The sequence below is a fragment of the Neophocaena asiaeorientalis genome, unplaced genomic scaffold, assembly GCF_003031525.2.
Source record: "Neophocaena asiaeorientalis asiaeorientalis breed wild unplaced genomic scaffold, Neophocaena_asiaeorientalis_V1.1 scaffold171, whole genome shotgun sequence".
In the NCBI taxonomy this organism is placed as follows: domain Eukaryota; kingdom Metazoa; phylum Chordata; class Mammalia; order Artiodactyla; family Phocoenidae; genus Neophocaena; species Neophocaena asiaeorientalis.
In genome coordinates, this window is record NW_020174013.1 from 3,492,054 (window position 1) to 3,518,851 (window position 26,798).

The following is a 26,798-nucleotide window of genomic DNA, read 5'->3' on the forward strand; positions in this document are numbered from 1 at the left end:
CCTCCTGACAGCAAGGCCTGCATGAGCTGGCTTTTTAGGAGGAACTTGTGACTGTGGATCACTCTCCAGAGAGACAAACCTTTTCAGACTTAAGAGAGACGGCAGTGGCAGCAGCCTCTGCATTAAGTTTTGACCAGCTCTTACAGCCCTCTGAGTTACACAGTTCACCCCGACCTCTGGGGCGTCCCTGCACTGCAGAACTACAGCGGCTGTTCAGGGCATACTGGGAGCTGTGGAGAAATTTTGCAGTAAGGATTCACATCAGCTTCAAAGTGCCCAGAATGAGCATTAAAATGCTGCCAGGAAGACAGTCGTTGCTATGTTAAATCTCTGGGGGGACAAAGTGGGAAACGAAGGTTAGTAAAATAAAACAAAACAGGTCATGGTTGTGAAGCAACCTGTCCTCAGTACCTAACTACATGGAGCTGGTGTCGGCCTCTTTCCGAGAGGGGCTGTGTCCCTCCCTGAACGGGATACTGATAGTAAAGAGCTCCCCCACATAAAGCATCCTTTGCACCCTCCCAATCGATTCTTTCCCTTTTTGTTTTCTAGGAACAAGAGGATTCATCTGACTTAACTGGAGATGGCTCCCTTCCCCATTTATTGTTCCATTCCTAAAGCTTCCCTCCTACCGGGCTCAGTGAGAGCAGATGGGAAGAGGCACCCACCTCAGAGGTACAAGTTCACAGATACAGAGCTACCCCTCTGCTGGGCCTGAGGCAAAGAAAACTCCCAATCTCTTTCTTGTATTCATTGGGTTCTGCTGAACCTGGAAAGGAAATAAATTCCAAAGGCAGGAAATGACCCACAGACCATTACAATATGTGAAAAGCCAAACCGGTGCTTCCGTCGCTTTATTTCAAACTATTCTAATCTGCGTCCCAGGAAGCCTAACCCATTACCAGATGGAGATCTGTTTTCAGATGCCTCTCGGCATCTGCCACTCCTGGCTGGTGACGTTTGCGCATTTCAAGAAGGTTGCCACTCCTGGCTGGTGACATTTGCACCTTTCAAGAAGGCAGACCTGTCCCGATAGCTTCAAACTTCCAGAGAGGTGCAGCCCCAGGAAAGTCCTTGGGTCTCTGGCTGACAGCACCAGCCATCTCATGTGCTTCATTGTAGCTGAACTGTTGCTGGCCTCCAGCCTAGAATGCTAGCACACCGAGTCTGTTCTTGAAGACTTGCAGAATCTGAAATCACAAAGCCCCGTGTTGCCAGAAAAGGTTGGCTCCCTCGCCTGCTTCCTAATCCCTTCTCACCAGGCTTTCCTAAAGAAACCTGATGAGTCAGGAAGAAAGAAAACGTGTCTGAGACAGAGCTGGGGTTAGGCTGGTCTCTCTCATCACTTCTGAAAGTTCCTCCTGTTTCACTTTGCGGGGCATGTTTGGGGATTCAGTTGTGCTTTTCCTGTTTCCTCCTCTATGAGCTCTCTCTTTGAGGACCACTTCATTTACCACTCACGAAATCAGCTTGGCAAAAGCGGGAGGCCCTCTGATGAGGAATTCGTCACTGCTGCGAGGAAGTTTTGACTTCACTTTTGTCCCCAGGAGCATGGCAAGGAAAAACTCCCACCTTGACTCCCAGGTGGAACCATCATTCAGTTGCTTTGTTCTGGCCTGGGGGCCTGTGTGTTTCCTAGGCCCTTAATTTTTACTGAATGCCCTCCATCAGTCTTCCCACTGAAGGCTGTGTACCAGTTAGATTTTAAACCCAGTGAGGTGGCTTCTGGGATACCTTGCTTCAAACAGGTATCCTGCTAATCCCTTCCCCAGGTAATCAGAAAGTAGCTAAGTTGAAATGAATAATGTGCCCAACTCTTTCAACACTTTCGAAATGTTAAACAGATTAAAGTATAAAGAATCCAATATATTTGTTGACATCTGGTTTATAGAAAATCTCCAGCAAGAAAGAAGGGGGGAGTTCAACATCAGGCTGGGTGAAATGGGAGCAGCAGTGAAGGGCACTGCTCTCCTGCGTTCCGGCATCAGACACCTGTTCTGGAGTCCCAGTGGCTCTGTGCCGCTATCTACAATTGTGTGCTGTTTATTATGAAACATGCTTTAAGAAGTATATTCTGATAAGCTTGGATTTATCCTTGGCGATGGAATGTAGTTTCCATTACAAGACAGTAGCTTAATATCAGAGGTAGGTGGTATCAACCATATGAAGGTGGTAATAGACAGTAGATAAAAGAACATAGGGGATCTTTATGAAAAGGAGTGGGGAGAGAGAGAGGCAGAGAAAGAGAAAGTCTTTTTTGTTGCTGCCAGGAAGAGACAATCTTGCAGGGAGTGTAAGATATATGAGTCTCCCTCTTTCTCCCCTTGCCTCTGCCTATGGAAAAGGAGCCAGGAAAAGCTAGAAACAGGAGACAGAGGGAGGCCATCTCTCCAAATGTTGGTACCAGCCAAATAGGATAAATTGTTCATATTATGATGATGACGACAACTCTAATGATGAAGAGAACATATAGACCCAGATGAAAAAAACAAAGGCTTTGATTTCAAGCCATGCTTAAGTCCCAAAGTACTCCTGTTAGAGCCATTTACATGACCCAAGGGACAGGAATTTAGGGTGAGTGAAATAAATATAATTGGATAGAAAAATCAGGATTAGATTAAAATGTGATTGAGAATGGTTAAAAATTAGGAGAAAGGTACCAAATTCTACTTATTTTTGTACTGCTTTCAGTCTTGATCTAATGATCTGTTAAAAGATAACATCATGAGTTAAAAACTGTATTCTTTTTTTTAAACTGAAGTATAATTGAATGTAACATTTTATTGGTTTCAGGTATACAACATAATGATTTGATACTTGTATATATTGCAAAATGATCACCATGATAAGTCCAGTTAAATCCATCACCGTACATAGTGACAACATTTTTTTCTTGTGATGAAAATTTTTAAGATCAACTCTCTTAGCAACTTTCAAATATGCAATATAGTATCATTAACTATAGTTACCACACTGTACATTATATACCCCTGACTTATTAATTTTATAACTGGAAGTTTGTACCTTTTGACCTCCTTCACCCATTTTGTCCCCCGCCCTCACTCCCCCAGGAACCACCCGTCTGTTCTCTGTATTTATTTATGAGCTTGTTTAAAAACTGTATTTTTATTTAAATGTATAACAGAGCAAAAGATTTTGTTCTGTTCTCCGAGACACATATTTGGTATGCCTGGCCATTGGGAGCCTTCTCATCCTCTACAGCCTTTACCAGAGACAAAGAACAGAGGATGGAATATACAGCTTCTTGAGTGCTAGCAGTGAAAGGTCAGAGTTATAACATGACAGTAAATGTTATATTCTGCTTAATCCCAGCTTTAACAGAGGTAGTCGCTAGACACTTAAAGTGGGTGCTTATATTTTACAAATGGGAGAATAGAATCAAAAATGGAAAAAGAATAGAGCCAGGAATCACAAACTATGCGCTAGGTGCCCAGGACACCACAGCAAACTCACGGACATCCCGTGGCATAGGCTAAATGTTGAGGGAGATGTGGTGATGCTTGACATCTGTTGGCCACCAGGTGAGCTACTTGGTCAAGATTGTTCGCAGTTTCAACATTAGATTGTGCTGCACTCCTTTCAAAGATGTCTTATCTTTGAGAAGCTGGATTTTCAGCAGCTGTTATAAAATGCAAGTAGTAAGTGAAAATCAGTGTGAACACGAGGTGAATAACTGGTGGTGTCTATACAGGTTCCAAGGTTTGAGAGACGATATTCAATGCCTGGCATACATATCCTTTTATAAATAACTGTGGTTAAGAACAAAATAAAAATATTTTTTCTTTCAACTTATGTGTATTATATTTTCAAATGGCTAAGTTGTTGGGAACTTTCTACTGAATAAATGAGATTTATGTTAGGTTTTTTTTTTTCTTTTGGCCTAGGAGCTCTGTGAAAAAATTACTGAGACACTAAGATGCTGTGAATTGGGAAAGTTTGGGAACCTCAAGATTAGAGCTATACAAACTGTCTCAAAGGGCAAAGGTGGATTTTAATGGCTTAAGCTCAATGGTGAGTATAGAAAAGTGATTCTGTTTATTTCCCCCCAGACCATTCAGGGCACTGCTCACAGTAGTTCCCCTGTTTCCACATAAAATGAACATTCTTAGCCTGAATGATTTTTTATTAATGGAACTATTTGGTAGACTATTAAAAGTTGTCTTGTACAATGCTTCTCAAACTATCTTCCAACCTGTCATGGACTATGTGATAACTTGTGTTAACTTGGCTAGGCCAGGGTGCCCAGATATTTGGTCAAACACTATTCTGGATGTTTCTGTGAAAGTGGTTTTTTAGATGAGATTAACAGCTAAATCAGTAGTTGAATAAAGCAGATTGCTTCTATAGTATGGGTGGGCCTTATCCAATCAGTTGAAGGCCTTAATAGAACAAAGACTGAACTCCCCTGAGCAAGAAGGAATTCTGTATATATAAACACACACACACACACACACACACACACACACACACACACACACACACATATCCTGTTGATTCTGTTTCTCTGGAGAACTCTGCCTCATATAGATTGATACTTTTAAAAAAGGCAATAAAAATAAATTTTTAGGAAAACAATCATATGCTTAAATATTGTGGAAATGTTAAATTGTTATAAAAGTTTCTAAATGCTTGCTTTCAGTGTCCATATTTAGTTTCTCTGATTAGTAATAGTCTGATTAGTAATAGTAATAATAGTCTTTTGTAAATAAGTTCATTTGTATCATTTTTTTGATTCCACATATAAGTGACATCATATGATATTTGTCTTTCTCTGTCTGACTTCATTTAGTATGATAATCTCTAGGTCCATCCATGTTGCTGCAGATGACATTATTTTATTCTGTTTTACGGTTGAGTAATATTCCATTGTACATATATACCACATCTTCTTTATTCATTCATCTGTTGATGGACATTTGGGTTGCTTCCATGTCTTGGCTATTATAAATAGTGCTGCTATGAACACTGAGGTGCATGTGTCTTTTCAAATTAGAGCTTTCACCTTTTCTGGATATATGCCTGGGAGTGAGATTGCTGGATCATATGGTAACTCTATTTTTAGTTTTTTAAGGAACCTCCATATTGTTCTCCATAATAGCTGTACCAATTTACATTCCCACCAACAGTGTAGGAGGGTTCCTTTTCTCCACGCCCTCTCCAGCATTTATTATTTGTAGACTTGTTGATGATGGCCATCGTGACCGGTGTGAGGTGATAACCTTATTGTAGTTTTGATTTGCATTTCTCTAGTAATTAGTGATGTGAGCATCTTTTCATGTGCCTGTTAGCCATCTGTATGTCTTCTTTGGAGAAATGTCTATTTAGGTCTTCTGCCGTTCTTTGACTGGGTTGCTTGGTTTTTTTTTTTTTTGATATTGAGGAGGGGAGGAATAAATCAGGAGTTTGGGATTAACAAATACACAGTCCTATATATGAAATAGATAAATAACAAGGTCCTACTATATAGCACAGGAAATGATACTCAATATCTTATTATAACCTATAATGGAAAAATAATCTGAAAAAATACATATTCTTATATATATAATACATATTATATATATTCTTTGATATATATAATATGTAACTGAATTACTTTGCTGTACACCTGAAACTAACACAACATCGTAAATCAACTATACTTCAATTAAAAAAAAAAAAGGTAGGGTTTCCCTGGTAGTGCAGTGGTTAAGAATCCGCCTGCCAATGCAGGGGACACGGGTTCGAGCCCTGGTCCGGGAAGATCCCGCATGCCGCGGAGCAACTAAGCCCATGCGCCACAAGTACTGAGCCTGCGTGCCACAAGTACTGAGCCCATGTACCACAACTACTGAGCCCATGTGCCACAACTACGGAAGCCCGTGTGCCTAGAGCCCGTGCTCCACAACAAGAGAAGCCACCTCAATGAGAAGCCTGCGCACTGCAACGAAGAATAGCCCCCACTTGCCACAACTAGAGAAAGCCCGCACACAGCAATGAAGACCCAAGACAGCCAAAATTAAAATAAATAAAATAAAATAAATTTATTTTTTAAAAAGTGTTTAAAAAAATGTAAAGTAAAAAAAAGTAGATATTAACAGCTGCACTTTATAAATAAGCTGCACTTTATAAATAAAATCTTCATGGAGATAAAAGAAACTGCTTGGAGAAAAGACCTCATGGACGGGTGACTCAAAGCCCCCCACCAAAAAAAAAAGAATTTATGAAACACATTTTGTGTAGCATTGATCTCATAAAAATGTAAATGCATCTGTACACGCACACATGTATTATTTACTTTTTATTTTGAACTAATTTTAAATTTACTGAAAAGTTGCAGAAGTGGTACAGAGCTTTCCCATATATTCCGTCACCCACATTTTCCAATTTTAACTCTACAACCGTAGTACAATTTTCTAAATGAAGACATTAACATTGGTACAAAACTATTAACTAAACTGCAGAGATTATTCAAATTTCACCAGATATATTTTAAATAGTGAAGTCACTACTCTAGGATGTGCAACTTTAGTAGATTCTGGGCCAGAATATTTTTGCAGAATGGGTTGAAACTGTTGCTTTATTTTGTTTGTAGATCAGCCAGCTGAGAATAGAAAAATTTGACAGCAATTGTGGATTGTTCTATAGAAGAATATACAAACCACAGACCTCAATTAAAAACATCTCACATATTGATCGAGCCAGTACTGCAGTTCCTAAGCTTGACTATCATTTCTGCCAGAAATAACAAATCCTTTTGTATTTAGAGAGATTAGTCACTTAATGACAAAATGCATTGAAACATGATGCTTGAATGTGAATCTGAAATGGTATGCATTTTTGACCAAGTGATTGTTTTCCATCTCTTCTGTAGTCTTTTATGACCTTTCATAGGTAGAACCCACCTTATCGGCTTTTTGGGCCCCTACCGTAACGACTTCACAGATGTCTGTCATGGCACCTGTAACAGTTGCTGTAATTTGGGTAGGTACCTGCTAAGCTGTGAGCAACTTGTGGGCATGACTGTGTCTTGCTAACCCTGGTAGCTCAGTGCCTGGCCTAATACCTGAAGCATAGCAGGCCTGCAACACATGCTCGCTGAAGGAAGGAAAGAAAGAATTAAACACACAATAAGTTCACCTCAGCATTTTTTTCCTACCTGATCTTGTTGGGAAAAGAGCCTGTAACTCGAAATTATTCTAGTGAAAAAGACAATGGCGCATATATATTAAAAAGGAAAAGCTTTCAAGGGCCTTGTGTTTGAGAAACAGGCTTTGAATGCCAGGTGTGACTTACAAACTGAATAAAGAATATCACTGTTACAAACAGGACAAGTGTCTGGGTGCTGACTCACTTTATTCCATAGATGTATTGTACTCTGCAGGTAATTTTATCCACCTGAGTAAAACTCGATTTCCACTTAGGCTGATGTGTTATTCATAGTTATCATTATTATTCAGCATTTCTACAGTATGTGTTTTCAAAGAGCTATGTTCCTCATTCTTAATGAGCTATGCAGACAGAGGTAATGAAAGGTAATCTAGTCTCCCATGTAGCTGGTATTCAGTACATTGTTACTGACTGATTCATTACTGAACTCAGGGACAGGTGGGTGCAAACTTGGGGGAGGAAAGCCTCCCTCATTTTTACTCGGAGGAAGTGTGGGGGGTTGGGGGCAGGCAGACAAAGGGTGGAGAGGGAAGGAAGTAGGAATTCCTCCCAGATGGGAATGGAGCAGCCTTCTGAATCCCTGACCCACTTCAGCAATCCTTAGGGCCCTCTGGAATTACAGACACATCATGTTTATTTGCCCTGTGAAGGAGTATCCTTTGGGATCGGAGCTGCTGTTTCTTAGGAACAAACTTGTTTAGGGATTGCTTTTATGAGTCTGGGGTCAGTGGTCAGCATTCTACTTATGCTTATATCACCTGATTATAAAACTGGGAAAAACAAGATACCAAGAAACATTTATAGAAATTCAGAACATAAAAGCTGATTAGGGAGATATTCTCATAGGAGGTGTTGCAGTTATGGTAGGGTGACTAGCAACAAGGAAAGTGTTGATCCTAAGTGTCCCTAGTGGCCAATCACAGACGAAATATGTCTTTGAGAAATGGAGAGGAGAAGTTTGCCTTCTATTTGTTGGAAACCTCACTTCCTCCTCGAAGTCCTGCTCAGTGGCTTGCTCTGGTTCTGTCAGTTGAGAGATGGAAGGATTTTGACAATGGGGATTGGAATTAAGCTTGGGTTGCTTGGCTTAAAAAGTAATGTATTAGGTCTCTGGTAAGTACTCAGAAAATCCTTCCTCCTGCCTTTTATCTTTTTTTTTTTTTTTTTAATTAGCACATGACATTTGTGTGCTTTGGTCTCATTGAGCAATGACCACAAATATTTGTCTGGAACACAACTTGGAAGAAAGGAAAGTTGAGATAAAAATACAGACCTTTCCTGGCACTTGGGTTGGCTGGGAGAATTATGGAAAAGCTCAGGGAAATGTGCTGCCATAAACTCAAAAATCTACTTTGTCATGGGCCTGGCAGGCCAGGTTAGCCTGGAGCCATACATGAAGGCCACCAGGGAAGTAAAAGAACCAGCCTGGAGCTCTCAGAAAGGTGTCAAAGCAGATTTCTCTTTTCTTGGGTAGAAGCTCAGATCCAGAGACTGTTAGGAGGATTAAATGAGATGATGCCTGCCAATGAGACTGACACACAGCCTGGCACCTAGCAGATGCTCGCGACAAACTGGATTTCCTTCACTGCTGTGACTTCATAAGGCCTGGGAGTGGGTGTCTGAAGACACTGTGTCTCAGACGATGGCTTCAAGCCATGTTGGTATTCTACACTTTAGAAAACACTGGAAAGTTGGACTCGTGCAAACTCCAAATTCTTCCATTCTGGTTGAGATGAGCCATAGCTAGGGATGCAGCTCAGTTTCTTCATTTGCAAAATGTTATGGTTCTGGGAAATAATCTTGTGACCTGAATGAGGAAACATACCTGGTATCATTTCCTCAGATAATAATTGGTCTGGATTTCAACTCAGAAGAGAACCCTAAGAACTCCCACCCACAGGGACTACTGCTATTTCTATCTGGGGCAAGGATCCAATCTCTGGGATACCTGAGCTAAGATTTACCGTACCAATTTCTCACAAATATTTGGCTTGGAAGCCTAAACCAGGGAGAAACACAGAGCTTTGATCCCAGCTGCTTCATTCTCCACCAGCATTGTCATAACATCGAGTCCTACCATTTGTGACCACCTTGTGACCAGGCAGTTCTTCCTGCGTCATCTCCCTGGCCAAAAGGCAAGTCCCTGGCCATGTATCCTTTTTAGCCCCTTATCCCACTGTGGTGCTGCATGTTCTCTCCTCATGCTTTTATTTTCAGTCTCTTCTCAACTGGATTCTTCTTGTCAGCTTTAAAGCTACTCAAGACTCCCATTGAGAGTGGAGTGGGATGAGTGGAGACAACCGTATCCCAACTGTACATTCTTCTCAAACCATCACATTCTCTTCTCCCCTTTCTAGAGACTTCTAGAAAGAATATACTTGTGGACTCTTATTTGTTCACTTCCCACTCACTCCTCAGGTCACTGTCAGGTTGGGTCCTGACCCATCAACCCAACCAAACAGCTTGTGCTGAGGTTCTTCCTCTTCCCTGTCCTCCCAACAGTGGTCCACCCTGTTCACCACTCCTCCGCCTGCAATCACTGTCTTTTCTTGGCTTCAGTGACACAAGACTTTTCTGATTTCCTCTACCTTCTCTGACAGCCAATTTGCTATCTCCTTTGTAGCCTTATCTATTCTTCTCAAGTCAATAAATATTAAAACACCCAAGGCTCACTCCTGGACACTCTTCTCTCCTTATTCTATATTTTATTCATGCCAAAAATGTTTCCCCAGCCTAGATCTCTCCTCTGAGCTCTAGACCCACGTATCCAACTTCCTACTTAACATTTCCACTTGGGAAGTCTCACAGACATCTAAAATGTAACACATCCAAAACCAAACTCTTTTTTTCCAATTTTACTTTTTTAAATTGAAGTATAGTTGATTTATAATGTTGTGTTAATTTCTGCTGAATAGCAGAGTGACTCAGTTATACATATATATACACATTCTTTTTTTATATTCTTTTCCATTATGGTTTATCACAGGATATTGAATATAGTTCCCTGTGCTGTACAGTAGGACCTTGTTGTTTATCCATCTTATATATAGTAGTTTGCATCTGCTAGTGCCAATCCATCCCTCCCCCACGCCTCCCCCTTGGCAACCACAAGTCTGTTCTCTATGTCTGTGAGTCTGTCTCTGTTTCATAGATAGCTTCATTTGTGACGTATTTTGGATTCCACATATAAGTGATATCATATGGTGTTTGTCTTTCTCTTTCTGACTTACTTCACTTAGTATGATAATCTCTAGGTCTATCCATGTTGCTGCAAATGACATTATTTCATTCTTTTTTATGACTGAATAGTATTCCATTGTATATATAATACGTACCTCCTCTTCTTTATCCATTCATGGACATTTAGGTAGCTTCCATGTCTTGGCTATTGTGAATAGTGCTGCTATGAACATAGGGGTGCATGTATCTTCTTGAATTATAGTTTTGTCCCCAAACCAAGTTTTTGATCTCCCCCCAGCCCCACTTCAAATCTCTTCAGTGCTCCCTATTTCACTGAAGGGTTAAACAGGCCAGAACTTGGGAGTTTCCAGGACCCTTTCCTCTGCTTTACCCTTCACATTCAATTTTGCCTTCTAAACCTCTCCTGAATCCATACTCCTCTTCCTTCGTCCTTTCCCACTATCCTAAGCTACCATCATCTCTCACCTAGATTGCTGTAAAAGCCTCCTTACTGGTCTATCTGCAGCCATTTTGACCTTTGCCTCTCACAGTGTATCCAGAGTGATTTCTTCACCTGATCTTCGTGTCCACCCCCACGCCACCTGAAAATGGTTAAAATACTTGAATGCCTTTCCATTATTTTAGGGTACAATATTCTTAACAGGCCCTGCACCCATACAGCTCTATCTCAAACCATGCTCCACCATGCTTCCTGCAGACCAGTCACTCTGGTCTTCTTTCACTTCCTTTTACTTGCTATGCTTCCCCTCACCAATTGCTTTTTGCCCCTTTTCATCTTGTAACTTCCCCCCTTTCTTCAAATCTTAGCTCAGTCATGGCTTCCCCAGGGCTATCTTCCCTGACCTCTATATCCAGGGCAAATCTCTACCATATGACCCTGGGCACTTTTCCTTCATATGCTGATCATGGCTGTAATTTTATATTTATTGGTATAACTATTTGGTTCAAATAAACTTCCCACTGACTGTAGACTCCATTAGGGTAGGGACTTTGCCTGGTTTTCTGTGCCTAGAGCCAGCACAGTGCCTAGTACATACATAGAAGATGCTTGGGAAATGCATTTGTTGAATAAATGAATGAATGAATAAATAAATGAACATGGAATTTTGTTTACTGTAATTCCTTTGGCTCCCTTTTCTTCTGACTGTTTCACCCATGCCCTATCTTTTGTCTAGTCATTGGAACCTCAATCATGAATTTGGTTTACATGTCCAGTGCCATTGCTGGGTCTCCTTTCTATTATTGGTAAGGAAACTCATGAGATTCTGCATAACCTTTGGACGGCATCCTCATGTGGACACTTCCTCTCCTGCAATAATTTTGTCATTATCAAGATTCTGTTCAGAACTTCAGACTTAGGTAATAAGAAAGTACCACCTGAGGGGGGCAATCTCCCACCTAGAACAATAAGATCATGGAATTGCAGGGAACCCTTGGTAATCATTTCGTTTTATTTCTCAAGTGAAGCAGACATTCTTTCTGTACCACTTCTGACAGATACTAGTAGCTAATGTTTATTGAGCATAGACCAGTTACTGTCTTAAGAACATTGATACAGATGAACCCATTGAATCCTTTGTAACCATAAGGGTACAGTTACCATCATGCATCTTTCATAGATGGAGAAATAGTAGAATGCCTGTCTAAGTCGTACAAGTAATAAGGGGCACAGTCAAGATTTGAACCCATTGTCAGGCCATTGTCAGAAACCAGAGCTTTTAGCCACCGTGCTATACTATGCTACCTTTGTAGTTAGCCAACATTTATGTGGACACTTCCAGGAGTAGGAATTCACTCCACTGTGAACTGGATACTAGCCATTTTTCCTAGTTCCAGCCTCTAAAACTATACAGAATACCCTGCTCCAACTTCCATAGACAGTCATTCAAATATTTTCAAAGACTAAGAGTAATTTTTTTCTGTTCATAAAAATAACATATGCTTATTGTAGAAAACTTGAAAGAGTTCAGAAGAGTATAAAGAAAATAAGAATCCTTGATAACCAAGGAGAAAATAAATGTTAACTGCCAAGAATCCATTAGCGTTTTGTTGTTGTTTTTAATATCTATATTTCATTAAGAGCCCATGTAAAACCTGTGTCCAGCCAAGACACCTAGTTCTCTGTCACATGACCTTCCATCAAGCCAGATTTTTTTCCTTTATATAAAGTCCTAAATGTGAAATTTTACATTTATCCCTTATAAACTATATTTTGTTTGTTTTGATTCTTTCTTCCATACTACTGAAACTCTTTGAATCTAGATTCTGCTACCTAATAGGTTAGCCTTCCAGCTTTGTGTACCACATGATTTTGATAAAAGGGCTTTCCAAATGTTTATTCTAGGAGTTGATAAAATGTTGAGCAGGGGGCTTCCCTGGTGGCGCAGTGGTTGAGAATCCGCCTGCCGATTCAGGGGACACGGGTTCGTGCCCCGGTCCGGGAAGATCCCACATGCTGCGGAGCGGCTAGGCCCGTGAGCCGTGGCTGCTGGGCCTGCGCGTCCCAAGCCTGTGCTCCGCAACGGGAGAGGCCACAACAGTGCGAGGCCTGCGTACCGCCAAAAAAAAAAAAAAAAAAAATTTTAAGAGGGGAGGCTTTCCAAATGTTTATTCTAGGAGTTGATAAAATGTTGAGCAGGGGGCTTCCCTGGTGGCGCAGTGGTTGAGAATCCGCCTGCCGATTCAGGGGACACGGGTTCGTGCCCCGGTCCGGGAAGATCCCACATGCTGCGGAGCGGCTAGGCCCGTGAGCCGTGGCTGCTGGGCCTGCGCGTCCCAAGCCTGTGCTCCGCAACGGGAGAGGCCACAACAGTGCGAGGCCTGCGTACCGCCAAAAAAAAAAAAAAAAAAAAATGTTGAGCAGGGAAGAGCCCTGTGATATTCTATTAGGGCCCTCCCTCTGGCTTCACATGAGTCTTTTCATCAATCATTTAGGATGGCTGCTCAAGAAAATACAAATCAGTGATCACTTCTCAATTTCTAAGTGCTCACAAGTCATCATTTAAATACTTCATTCTGGAACTTTCCTGGAAATCCCTGTATGCCAATCTGTTACTTCATACTTTTCTCTGCAGTGGAAGGGGCTGCGTGTAGACAAACTGGCCCTGACTAACATTTAATAGGGCTGGAGAAATTATCCCACGGGTATACATTGTCTTATTCTTTCTACTTCAGGAGATCAGCTTCCTGTCAACATACAGGAAACTGGAAAGCTGCAGTCTAATAATACAGCCACTGACAGGAAGATTGTTGTTTAGATTGCTCTTCCAGATTTCTCAATTGAATAATCTTGGTGAAGAATGACTGCTTCATATTTTTTTTATGACTTGGATCGACTTCAAGCCTACCTGACTTTATATAGTTCATGGGCTGCTTGCATGTTGCATATAAATTTTTTGGGTGGAAGTCAAATTCTACCTAAAATGTACTACTGTGGGAATTTCCTTTTTAAGGCCATCTTGTAGTGAGACATTTTATAAAATCAGGGATTCTTCAGTGATTTATCTCTTTGGATTTTAAAAATCAGAGTTGTTTACAGCAAAGCAAAATGATGCTGCGTATTTCTTTACTTTTAGAAATGTCGGGTAACATTTTTTGTGATCGTCACTCTGAGCAAATAGGATTGGGAAGATCTTGGGACTGCCTGGCAGCCAGCTAGTGAGTAAAACCCAAGCCTCTATCTTAAGTCACATTCTCACCTCACCATTTCCTGGTGCACTCCTACTGATGGAAGATTGCTTCTTTTGATTCCCCTGATTGATGTTTTTCTCGTTTTCCAACTGCCTCCACCAATAACCCAAAGAGAATTACATTGAAGCATCTTCTCTGAGAGTCCTCCTGTCACTCAGCTGCAGGGGGCGGGGCTGGTGGTCATGGAGAGGTATCCGTCACGCATCTGTGTTCCTCGTTCCCTCGGGTTGGAGCTGTGTGGAGGCCAGAGCCTCAGCTTGTTCACCTCTGGGTCTCCATAGGACTAGCCAGAGCCTCCCGGGAAATGGTGTCACCACATATTCATTGACTCAACGATGACTCCCAAACTCGAACAGGAACCAGCTGCAGGGAATATGATGGGGTCCACCCTGTTGTCACCAAGGGGGACCATGATGGGTTTAGACTGGCTTCCTGAGATTGCCCTCCCCTGAACTCCTGTAGTATTCTAAGGCTCACTGGTCCTTAACCAAACTTCCTTCTTTTTTTCTACAGTGTGTGTATGTGTGTGCAAGCATGTATATGTTGTTTATACACATGAATAGTCTGTCTAGGTTTCTGTGTGTAGTATGTCTCCAAGGCAGGTACTGTGCCTTAATCATAATCCCAACCCCTAACCCTAATCCTAACCCCTATAACTTTAATCCCGACTTTGATCCTAGTCCTAAATCTCAAATCCCAGAACCTAACAAAGATCCCTACTCATAGTCAGTCTTTAATAAATGTTTGCTTTTTATTGTGAATATTACTATGATCTTAATACAACTAAAATCACCAGAAACTAAAACAGCCATACATTTTCTATGTTGTATTATTCAATGAGAATTTAGAATGAGCGTCCCCTGACATCGAAAGAGCCAGGAGATTAAGATACCTTGAGTATAAATTTTCATGTTTAGTAAGTAACTCAGCATCTTATTGCTGACAGTTAATCTATATGGAGGAGTTCAGCTAACCTTGTCAGTTAATTGGAGTAGCCTCTTAATCAAGACCACACCATTTGCCAATAAAGCATGTTTAAAGTGTGGTCTCTTTCTAGTTTCCATTCTCTCATCACCCTGATTTCATAGGATAATTTTACAGATAGCTTAAAATAATATAAATGAATCAATTCATTTAACTAGAACCCCTTAATATCCTACTTTTAGTTCCATGACCAGCTACATAATTTGTGGGACCCAGTGCAAGATGAAAATATGGGGTCCCTTGTTATTAAGAATTTCAAGATGGTGACAGCCGAGCACTAAGCCCAGTGCACGCCCGTGGAGCTGGCCCTGCGTATTTTACAGATGGGGGACCCTAGGTCTAGAAAGGCATAGCAAGACACTGCCAGGCCCCTGCTGATGGGTGCTGGAGAGATGGTTAGAACCTGGTCACTGGACAGTTGGAAACTGCTCCCACTGCTTGGTTTCCCATTCATGGGTTTCTCCCACTACCCAGCGTCATCACGGTTGGGCAGCTGGGGTACATACCGGTGCTGTCAACTGGGCATTCTGCTCTTAGCACTTTCATTAGTTGTTCCAACCCTTAGCCTGATTTCTTTCTTTTTTAAAAAACTATTTTCTATTTATCTGTTGTCTATCTATATATCTATCATCTACCTAGATATTTGGCTGTGCCGGGTCTTAGTTGCAGCACATGGGAACTTCGTTGCCGTGTGCGGGATCTTTGTTGCAGCAAGCGGGATCTTTAGCTGCGGCATGTGGGATCTAGTTCCCTGACCAGGGATTGAACCCTGGGTCCCCTGCATTGGGAGCATGGAGCCTTAGCCACTGATTTCTTGCCTAACTCCACACCTGAGCTAATTTGCCTACAGCTGCCCCTCATTGTCAGCATGACCTCTTCCACCAGTTTTCTTGAAAACTCTGAGGAAATTTTGTGAGATGCTGGTGGAAAGAAAGCTGATGAGAGACATTTTGCAGATTGGATTGCTGTCCTTGGCTCCCAGAAGCAGAAGGGATGCATTTCTTCACAGCGAGTTTCTCCTCCCTTCCCAAATCCCAACATACACTCATTCTTAAGTGCAAGCCTACATGTCTTGGCTAAAACAGCCTCAGGATAGGTTCCTGAATACATTGGATATTAATAAAGAGAGGGTAAGAAATTCCATTTTAAAAGTGTTTCAAATAGAAAATATTTTACGTCAATCCCTGGGAAATCAATTCCCAATCTCTGGCTCTATCTTAATTCAGCCCCATCTTGAATTAACCCGTCTGTTGTTTGCCAGAATTCCATGGACTTGAGAATGTGTTAAAGAATTTCATTTCCTTCTTTCTCCCCAGAGGGACTGCAGAGTCAGTGACTGCAGGAATTCAGACCCCTTTACTGTGCCAAACTCCCCCAAGCCACAGACATTGCATTAACTTCGGAATGTGGCCAAGCCAGTCCCTTTGAGAAGGAAGCACTGCTGCCCTGAGCTGGCATCTGTGCTGACACAGCCTTGCATCTAGCCCACAGGCTGGGTTTTGAGTTTATTAGTAAAATTCAAGCAAGCCTGAAGAAACCTTCAATTCAAAAAAACCAAGAATAGCCAATTTAAAGAAAATCAGGGTGGAGGGTGAGGGATGGAAATTTCACGTTATTTCTACATAACAGATAATGAAACAGGTTCCAGGAGATTTTTAAAGAATCTAATTTAAATTATTTATATAGGGCTTTCCTGGTGGCGCAGTGGTTGAGAGTCCGCCTGCCGATGCAGGGGATGCGGGTTCGTGCCCCAGTCTGGGAGGATCCCACATGCAGCGGAGTGGCTGGGCCCATGAGCCAAGGCCGCTGAGCCTGCGCGTCCGGAGCCTGTGCTCCGCAACGGGAGAGGCCACAACAGTGAGAGACCCGTGTACCGCAAAAAAAAAAAAAAAATTATTTATATAATTTCACATTTCCCCCCCCTCCAAACTTTTAGACAGGACTGATAGCCAAGCCAAAGCCATCAGTTTGATGCTGGCTGTGCACAGTTGATAGGCAACATTCCTGTGAGTCCTCCTTGATGACAGGGAGCATCCTGGGGAAATACCCAGCAAATGGAAGACACAGTGGGGTCCTTAAGGCACTTCTCTATAAGGGGGTAGATAAAATAAAGACACAAAGGCAAAGGAACACTTTAATAATGATATAAGATAAGCTACTACAGACCAAGTGCAAAAAACAGACATGCTACTTGTGGCAGTGAGGAGCAAAATGAAAGGATTAGGTCAGTGAACCAGGGAGGGCTTCCTGTAGGGGGCACCATTCAAAGCAGAGTTTTGAAGGTGGTCTGGGTGAAGGGAAGAGGAGGGAGGGCCATCCCTCTGGGAACTGAGATGATGCTTGGATTATCTAGATGACAAGTCTGCTTTTTCCCTTAATTATTGTATTTTATCCATCACATATTGTGTTCTAAATGATTCAGACTGCTCTGTCTGCATAGACCTGATCTCCAAGGTATCCTTGATTGGATGTGCAGGTATTTGTAGTTAGACTGTAAAGTGCCACATAGTGTGGGAATGTATAATGTGAAACCTTAATTCTGGATAAAAATGCCAAGATGTGAACTATGCGGCTTCCTTTTACTAATTACTTATTTCTGACAAAAAAGCAGGAGGCTTAATTCACCCTAGGGCAATTTAAAAACACTCTTGTCAGTTAATTCACTCCCACCCTTGCTCCCCAAATAGTTTTTGGCTTTCTCATTTAAATCATTTTAAAAGTTATATCTTTCTTTCTGATTCATGACTGTGTAAATCATTTAGCTAGTTAATCAGGATAAAATTAACACTTTCCTCTAAGGCAAATTTACTTTGTTCTCTCTGGGAATATAATACCTAGAAAAGAGCTATAGATTACTTGTTATAAATGTGGGCAACTTACATGTGCATTTCGTATGTGTCTCGATCAGTACCTTCCCCATAAGTGAGCAAAAGACTTTCTCTACCAAGTAACACAGGCATCAGTTAAAACAGGAATTTAGATCCTCATCCACAGGATTATAAATCATGAAGCTTCACAGATCTGATCGACGACGGGGGCCGGTGGAGACCTCCTCTTGCTTCATAGCAATCTGATTGCTCTTGCTCCGTATCATCTTTCTAAGAGGACTTAGAATGTAGTTTTAGGGCTTCCCCGGTGGCGTAGTGGTTGGGGGTCCGCCTGCCAATGCAGGGGACGCGGGTTCGTGCCCCGGTCCGGGAAGATCCCACGTGCCGCGGAGCGACTGGGTCCTGTGAGCCATGGCCGCTGAGCCTGCGCGTCCGGAGCCTGTGCTCCGCAATGGGAGAGGCCACAACAGTGAGAGGCCTGCGTACCGCAAAAAAAAAAAAAAAAAAAAAAAAAAATTGGTTTCAAACAGCTGTCAGAATGATTTCCCCCTTTCTTAGGGCATTCATTAGAAAATAAAATCCGATATAATTAACAAACCAACTTATACGCCTGCTGTTCTGACTTGTTTTAAGTGTTATTTCTACTTAACAGTTTCCTGTCAGCATCCTGCTGTTTCTTTAATATGAATTCTGCACTGGGGAAGAAAAAAAACTCGGCATTAAAATAAAGCCCTGACTTTTCGTCACTTCTCTTCCTGTTCATCTGTGTTCACATCCAATTTGCTTGGAGGTTGAAAGGAACTAAAATGTCAAAACCATCGCTGAGAGAGAGAGGAGGGACCTCTCTCCTCCTAGAGTTGGCTGAAGGATAGGGCTGCCTTTAGACTCATGATAAACACCCTCTTCCCTCACTGCTGGGCTTGGGTGGCCCATGTAGCTACCAGAGTACTGGAGAACTGGTTCAGGTTCCCGGGGTTGGTTTCCCAGCTGAGAGTCCTCCTTGGTACCAGATGATGTTCTGGTACCTTTGAGCCTGTCCCAGAGGCGCATGGGAGTGAGTGGGCGATCCGGGGAGAACTTTGATCCCAAAGCTGGCCTCTGGGTTTGGTAAGGGTGGGAGGCTGCATGAAAATAACTGGGGGGCTGCTGAGGTGGCAGGTACAGCAGCAGAGATGATGCGATGTGATCAAAATGTATGGGATTACGGTTTTTCTCCGCTGGATCTTTTAAATTAATTTTTTAAAAATTCTGGAAAATTTGAAACATACCAAAGAAGGTAAAATAAAATAATCAACTCCCAAACATCCATCACCCATTTTCAGTAATTATTTACTCATGCTTTTCACACCCCCACCAACTTCCCCTTCCTTTATTATTTTTGAAGCAAATTCAAGACATTGTATCATTTCATCTATAAATTAGTTTGGTTTGTGTCTGTAAAAAATAAAGACTCCTTTAAAAAACTATAACCATAATCCCATTAGCACACCTAAAATTAATTAATAATTAATTCCTTCATATAATCAAAGAGCCAGTGTTTAAATTTTCAGTTGTCTCATAAATAAATTTTTAAAAATACTTTCTTTGATCCAGGTTCAAATAAAGTCCCACAATTTGATTGGTGGATAAGTTTATGAAGTCTTTCTTTCTCTCTTCTCTGGTGGCGCAGTGGTTGAGAATCCGCCTGCCAATGCAGGGGACACGGGTTTGAGCCCTGGTCCGGGAAGATCCCACATGCCGCGGAGCAACTAAGCCCGTGCACCACAACTACTGAGGCTGCGCTCTAGAGCCCGTGCTCTAGAGCCCGCGAGCCACAACTACTGAAGCCCACATACCTAGAGACCGTGCTCCATAGCAAGAGAAGCCACTGCAATGAGAAGCCCGCGCTCTGCAAGGAAGAGTAGCCCCCGCTTGCTGCAACTGGAGAAAGCCCATGTGCAGCAACAAAGACCCAACACAGCCAAAAATAAATAAATAAAATAAAATAAACTGTTTATTTTGGAATAATTGTAGATTTACAGAAAAGTTTCAAACACAGTATAGAGAATTCCTGTGAATCCTTCACCCAAATTCCCCTAATGTTAACATCTTACATATTGATGGTATATTTGTCAAAACTAAGAGATTAACTCTGGGACATTACTATTAACGAATTTACAGGCTTTATTCAGATTTCACCAGTTTTTCCCTTAATGCCCCTTTTCTGTTCCAGGATCCAGTTCAGGACACCACAATACACTTAGTCATTGTGTCCTTATACTTCTCCGATTTGTGACAGTTGCTCAGTCTTGTTTGTCTTGATATGATCAGGTATTTTATAGAAAGTCCCTTGGTTTGGATTTCTCTGATGTTTTCTCGTGATCAGACTGGGATTATGGGTTTGAGGGAAGAATATCATAGAGGGTAAAGTGTCCCTCTCATGGGAATTATATCAGGGGGTACATATCACTATGACCTTAACTCTCCTTAATCCACCTCTCTCTGTCTCTCTCTCTCTCTCTGTCTCTCTCTTCCATTGCAAATTACTTGTGGAAGAATCTGTAGACTTTTGTTTTGTTTTGTTTTTTAACATAGAGAGGCCATGGCCACTTTTAGGCTGAGATATAGAGTCCTCTGCTTCAGCCCCAGGCTTCTTTCCAAACAGTTGCCATCTCAACACTTCCTGTTCATTTGTATCCCGTAACATCACAAGACAGGGTTAAATAAAAGTCTAGGTTACACTGCAGGCCGCATGGCAGTCTTTGATTTTAAGTAGATGCTGGAGAGAAGGTCTGAGAAAAAGACATCCTTCACAGAAAACACATTAAAAAAAATTCTTTGAAGGCTGGTTCCTGTGCCATTGAAATATTTAGATAAGAAGACACACACACACACTCACACCATGAAGAGGTACACAAATATATTATTGTTATTGGAAAGAGAAGATATACGCCAAGACTTCAGAGAATCCTTATAAACGGACAGCTACTAGGCTACACTGGTGATGATTAAAATCTTTGGGTTGACATTGGCTCCAGCTGACCGGACTCCGTAAGTTTTCACATGGCAGGATGGATGCTAGCACAAGTGAACAAAGAAATAACAATCTTCTCCTTCTTGAACACAGTGCTTTACATTTTACCATGTGTCTTTGCCTGTGTTACTTAACATCATTGTTGAAATACTTGAAGGTAAAGTGTGAAGTATTGTCTTTCCCTGGATAAGGAAAGTGAGAAGGCTGAGAGAGGTCCTGTGACTTGGTCAGATGGCTGGTTATGGATGAAAATGAGACTAGAAAACAGGTGTTCTTCCCCTTTGTGCTTTTGTCAGATAGATTCAGGCAAATGGCTTCCAGGATCAACCTTTGAGGACTTTTTGCTTTGGTACCAAACATCTCAGGATGCATGATTAAAATTAGAATTTAAAGTTATAGCCCCAAGTTTCTCATAGTGAACAGTCCAAATTTTGGTTTAAAGCGCCAGATTTGTGCTCTAAATCCAGTTGAATGTTGCTATATTGATAGATATGTTCAATGTAGGCCTGGGTAGGTGGGGGAATACACCCCATTCGGCCTTGACTAATGAAGTTCAGGCAGCAGCTCTGATCCTTCCAGCGCAGGGTCATGGTCAAGAAGACCAACAGCTGACAATGCTATTGGAGGTGCTCCTAGGTTCTGAGCTTCCTGAGGGCAGGGTCACCCTTGCAGCCCACATAGCTCAGCTTCATGGGAGCAGAATGATACTTCTGCTCCATCATTAACATGAAAGGAATAATTGCAAAGCTTAGAACACAAGGGGATGGTGAGATAGAGGAGTGATTAACCCATGCCCTCCCAGGAAAAGAAAGCCAGCACTTAAACACATCTTAACATCTCAGATATAATTTCTATCTCTGGTAATGATGATGCTGACACCAGAGTGCTTTTGGAATGGGGTCCCCTTGTTAACAGAGGAGCGAGTATAAAGTGGGTGAAAAACTCAGCCTAATGAAAGTGACTTTAATATCCCTTTAGTTTCACAAGTAGGATTCTGTGGCTCTTTTGTCTTGCTTGGTCCATTGGCAGTGAGTTTAATGATGCTTCACACTGAGTGTGCCTCAACCGTGGTGAGGTATTTCAGGAAAACTCTAGTTGGGATTCTGGATTCTTGGACCATTAATAATTTGAAGGGTGACAATAAAAGGGGAGGAACTCCAGTCTCAGCAAGGGTTTTCAAAAGGCAGTGTAATAATGAGGCGTGTGGGGCTTCCCTGGTGGCGCAGTGGTTGAGAGTCTGCCTGCTGATGCAGGGGACACGGGTTCGTACCCCGGTTCGGGAAGATCCCACATGCCACGGAGCGGCTGGGCCCGTGAGCCATGGCCGCTGAGCCTGCGCATCCGGAGCCTGTGCTCTGCAATGGGAGAGGCCACAACAGTGAGAGGCCCGCGTACCGCAAAAAAAAAAAATAATAATGAGGCGTGTGGAGCCCTGGGTGGTAGGGCCTCCGGACTCCTGCTCTGCCCCAGCTGGCTCTGTGTCCTTGATCTTACACTTAACCTTGATTTCTGGGTGCCAGTGGAATGTGCAGATAAAACTCTCCCTGACCTGCCTAAGAGGCGTGTTATGAGAAACAGCTGATTGGGAGTATAAAATGTTGGGGAAGTCTGAAAGGAAGAAAAAAGGGGAAAAAAATTACATTTTGGAAGCAGAAATTGCTTAATAACAAGCAGTGACGGAATGCCTACACATTGGAGTTTTGTAATCAGAATGAAGATTTATTTGGCATTTTGGATTTGTTTTTTCAGTAAGCAGAGGCTATTTGGGGGAGTTGAGAGAAAGGAGAAAAGGGAAAGAAAGTTTAAGTGCCAACAATAATCTAGGTATATAATCTACCAAAAATTCTACTGATTGACAACTCTTTCTACTTATATACAAAAGATCTTCTGATTTTGATTACTCGCACCATGTCTGTTTTCCACATTGTTTCATAATCTGAGGTTCCTTTTCCTACCCCATGCTCCTAGCAATTGTCTAAAGCTAGAAAAGCAAAATTGTTTCAACTGTTGGCCCTCTGAGGCCTTAGAACAATGGCTGACCTAATTTTTTCCATAAGTCCTATTACTGAGCTTGGGTGTCTCACCTTTTTAGCCTTCCAAACACTGGCTTATCTTGGAGACCTTATGAAACCCTGTGCCTAAGAATAACCTGGTGGTTTAAAAACAAATAGACTAAGCCCTGTGTGAGCCTCCCATGAAGGGCATTTCTAATTCCCTCTTAAAAGCCTGAGCTTGGATCAGAGTTGGTAGTATTATTTGGGGGTCACCTGCTGATTCTAGTTTCCCCTCCACCCGCCTTGTCAAGGTCTTGCTTCCTCTGACTTTTCTCCCAGTTCCAGGATATGCCTGGGTCATGGTGAAATGTGGACACTGGTGAATGTGGCCAGAGGATGTGGCTCTCCCTTCAGATCCAGGGACTGAAGGCTTCTGGCTGGATGAGGAGAATAATTAACCTCACAGCAGCTGCAAGGCCAAAGTTGTTCCTACCTCTCATAGACCAAATCCAGATCTTGCTGGGCTCAGGGGTTAATACATCGGCAGTGTCTTAACCACTGACCCCCCTCAGGGTTCCTTGTTCTACTGCTCTTGCGTTAGATGTCTCTGACTAGCCCTGGCTTGTCCCACTCGGGGGACAATCCGAGGATTGGAGAAACTTACTTGGTCATAATTTTGCCACTAGATAAAGGCCTGTGTCTGCTTCCATCCGTCACCTTAGCAGGTATCTTTGTTCCTATTCCTCCACAGGGCTCATGCCCACTCACAGGGCACTTTCCCTGGGTGGTTCAACTTTCTAGAAGATTCAATGGTGTCATCTTATTCCCATCTTGAGCAGGTCTTAAGAATGCCGTCTGGGTTACACATTTGCTAAGGGAGTGGCCTGGAGTGAGAAGAGAGACCTGGGCTAAGGCTCAGGAGACGGGTGTTCTAGGCCCAGCTCTGCCACCTGCTTCATGACCTAGGAAATGCCCTTTACGTTCTGAGGATATTATTGTTCTTGCTTGTAAATTGAGGTGATTAGACTAAGATGATCTCTAAAAGCCTATGCTGTAATACATATAAAATAGATTTGATATAAAAGGTTCACAGTTTGTAGCATTCTGGTCATATGCTCTATATTTATGTGTATAAGTGCCAATAGATCAGAGGGAAAAAAATAAATTGGTAAAAGAAACAACTATTCTCACCTCTTTTAAAGCATGGAAGTCAATTATTTTTAATGGAGTTTTGCCTCCTCAGTAGAAAATAAGGAAGACAAACTCTTCTGGTATTGGGTTCAGGTTTCTGAAGACCACCAGTGGCCATTTTATCACCCATAAGTGATAGTAAGACTAAAACTTGTATGTTCTAACCATGGTAATTTGTAAGCTATTGGCTATTATTAACTAATAGTGGTGATTTACCAAAATCCTTTCTTTCTGAAAATTAGTTATGGAAAACTGTTATTTACTTATGAGTTTAAGATAGAAAAAGAGATGGAAATACTGCCTTAAACCAGACGGAGTGTGGGCAGATGCTGGCCAAGATTTCCTTCCTTTCATGGTTCCTTGGAGGCTAAGCATCCAGCCTCCGGGGCAAAAGCAGGCAATTGTGTTAAATCATGCAAAACACACTGGCAGTTGGGTGAGGCACACAAAATGGATTGAAAGCAGAGAACTACTTATTTGTCAGTACGGATTCCAGACCTGAAGGCTGCAGAGATAAAGAATAAGGATTAACTCTTATAATATGCTACCCACTTTAAAAGAGAAATTTTTGCAAAAAGCACAGCACACACATTTCAGCTTCTTACAATTTTCCAATTAGTATTAACTCATTCATTAGTACAACATGAGTCAGTTTGGAATTTTCAGACCAACAATTGTGCAGTTGCATGAGGATTTTTATAAATGTCCTGTAATCCCACCAGAATGTCCCAGATTACCGTCTCCTTTGCTTTGATTAGAAAACAGGATTGCAAGTCAGAGCAGGGATATAAAATTGACTTTGTCTCTCTTACTAATTTTGTCACCTAGAACGAGTCACTTAGTCTATTTGGACCTCAGTTGCAGTAACTCCACTGTTATAAATTTACATCTGTAAAAATGTCAACAGTATAACAGTAAGTGGGGAAAACAGAAAATATATGATTTATTTATGCATTAGTCAGCTTTGCTACAGAAACAATGACCCCCAAATCTCGGTGGCTCATAATACTAATTCATTTCTCTTTCACGTTGGTAATGGCTACAGTCAGCTGCATTTCAGCTCCTTGGTCCTGTTCTGGGACCTAAACTGAAGAAGCAGTCTCCTACCCACTGCAGAGGGAAAGAGCAGGACAGCTCACAGAAAAACACACTGGCTCTAAAACTTCTGCTCAGTTGTGGAGTGTATCGCATGCACTCACAGACCATTGACCAAGGAAGCAACATGATGGGGTTGATGATGGGGTAGGGATATATATTCTCTCCGAAGGCACTGCAAGTCGTTTGGCAACTGATTAATTGCCTACAGGAATTATTTCTCCTACAGGAAATGGGAGTAAATAGTTGGGGACAATAATGTATCACAATATATTTATCTGTAAATATAGATATGCATAGAAAAAGTCTGAAATGTTATTGATTAAAATATTCTTAGGCCAGGAGAATTGAAAACGTATCTTGTACATGAATGTTCATAGCAGCATGATTCATCATAGCCCTAAAGTGGAAACAACCCAAATATTCACCAATGAAGGATGAGTGGTTTAAAAAAATGTAGTCTATCTGTAAAATGGAAAGTTGTTCAGGCATAAGAAAGAATGAAGTACTTTTACCTGCTACAACAGGGATGAACCTTGAAAACATTATGCTAAACGAAGGAATCCAGTCACAACAGATCACATATTGTATGATCTCATTTAAACGCAATGTCCAGAATAGGGAAATTCAGAGAGACAGAAAATAGGTTATTGGTTGCAAGGGACTGGGGGGGTGGGGTACATGGGATAGAAAGTGACAGCTAATAGGTACAGCGGTTTCTTTGGCATGCTGAAAAACTTCTGGAGCTAGATACGGGTGATGATTGCCCAATCTTGTGAATATACTGAAAACCTCTTAATTGTTCACTTTAAAAGGATAAATTTTATAGTGTGTGAACTATATCTCAATTTTAAAAAATTGCCAGAAGTTATTGGGTGGTGAGATTGTAGATAATTTTCATTTCTTTGTGTACACAGTCTTATACTGCTTGATTATTTTTTAAATGAGCAAGTACTATTTTTATATGGAGAGAAAAATAATGGGGATATTCTAATGGGGGAAAACACAAAAATATCAGTTGCATAAAATAAAGTTACCTTGAACTTTTCATACGATGCAATTCATGCATCCTAATCTCAAGTACTTTGCAAGTTGAAAATTTGAACCTCCATTGAGTTAAGTACTTAAGAAAAAATTCATCACCTTTCTTTATAATTAACGTGCAATAGCAAAGATGGAACTATCTAAAATCAGGGAAAAGTGAAAATGGGGTTAATAAGGGGTATTCATAGTCAACGCCAATCTCAGAGAGAGAAATGGTTTCCCAGAGTCAGTCGGGAGCACAGTAATCTACATCTTCCTGTTTCTACACATGGGAAAAATCAAAACCGCAGCTTCATCTCTTGGATCTACCATCAGAAAAATTACAAGCTTAATTAGGTTTTTTGGTTCAAGGACTCATTTTGCTTTTTTTTTTTGCGGTACGCGGGCCTCTCACTGTTGTGGCCTCTCCTGTTGCGGAGCACAGGCTCTGGACACGCAGGCTCAGTGGCCATGGCGCACGGGCCCAGCTGCTCCGGGCCGCAGCATGTGGGATCTTCCTGGATCAGGGCACGAACCCGTTTCCCCTGCATCGACAGGCGGACTCTCAACCACTGTGCCACCACGGAAGCCCTGCTTCTTTTTTTTTTT

At 41.8% G+C, this 26,798-nt stretch overlaps 1 protein-coding gene across 3 annotated transcripts in view; it reads left to right on the forward strand.

The window, feature by feature from the left end:
- TMEM178A (transmembrane protein 178A) overlaps positions 1-26,798 on the forward strand; it is a 236,314-nt gene that overhangs the window by 69,154 nt on the left and 140,362 nt on the right. For all 3 annotated transcript variants that reach the window (XM_024753439.1, XM_024753442.1, XM_024753440.1), the window contains exons 3-4: positions 553-675; positions 3,906-4,032. The gene's annotated coding sequence lies outside the window, so the exon portion shown is untranslated. The remainder of the gene's footprint in view (positions 1-552; positions 676-3,905; positions 4,033-26,798) is intronic.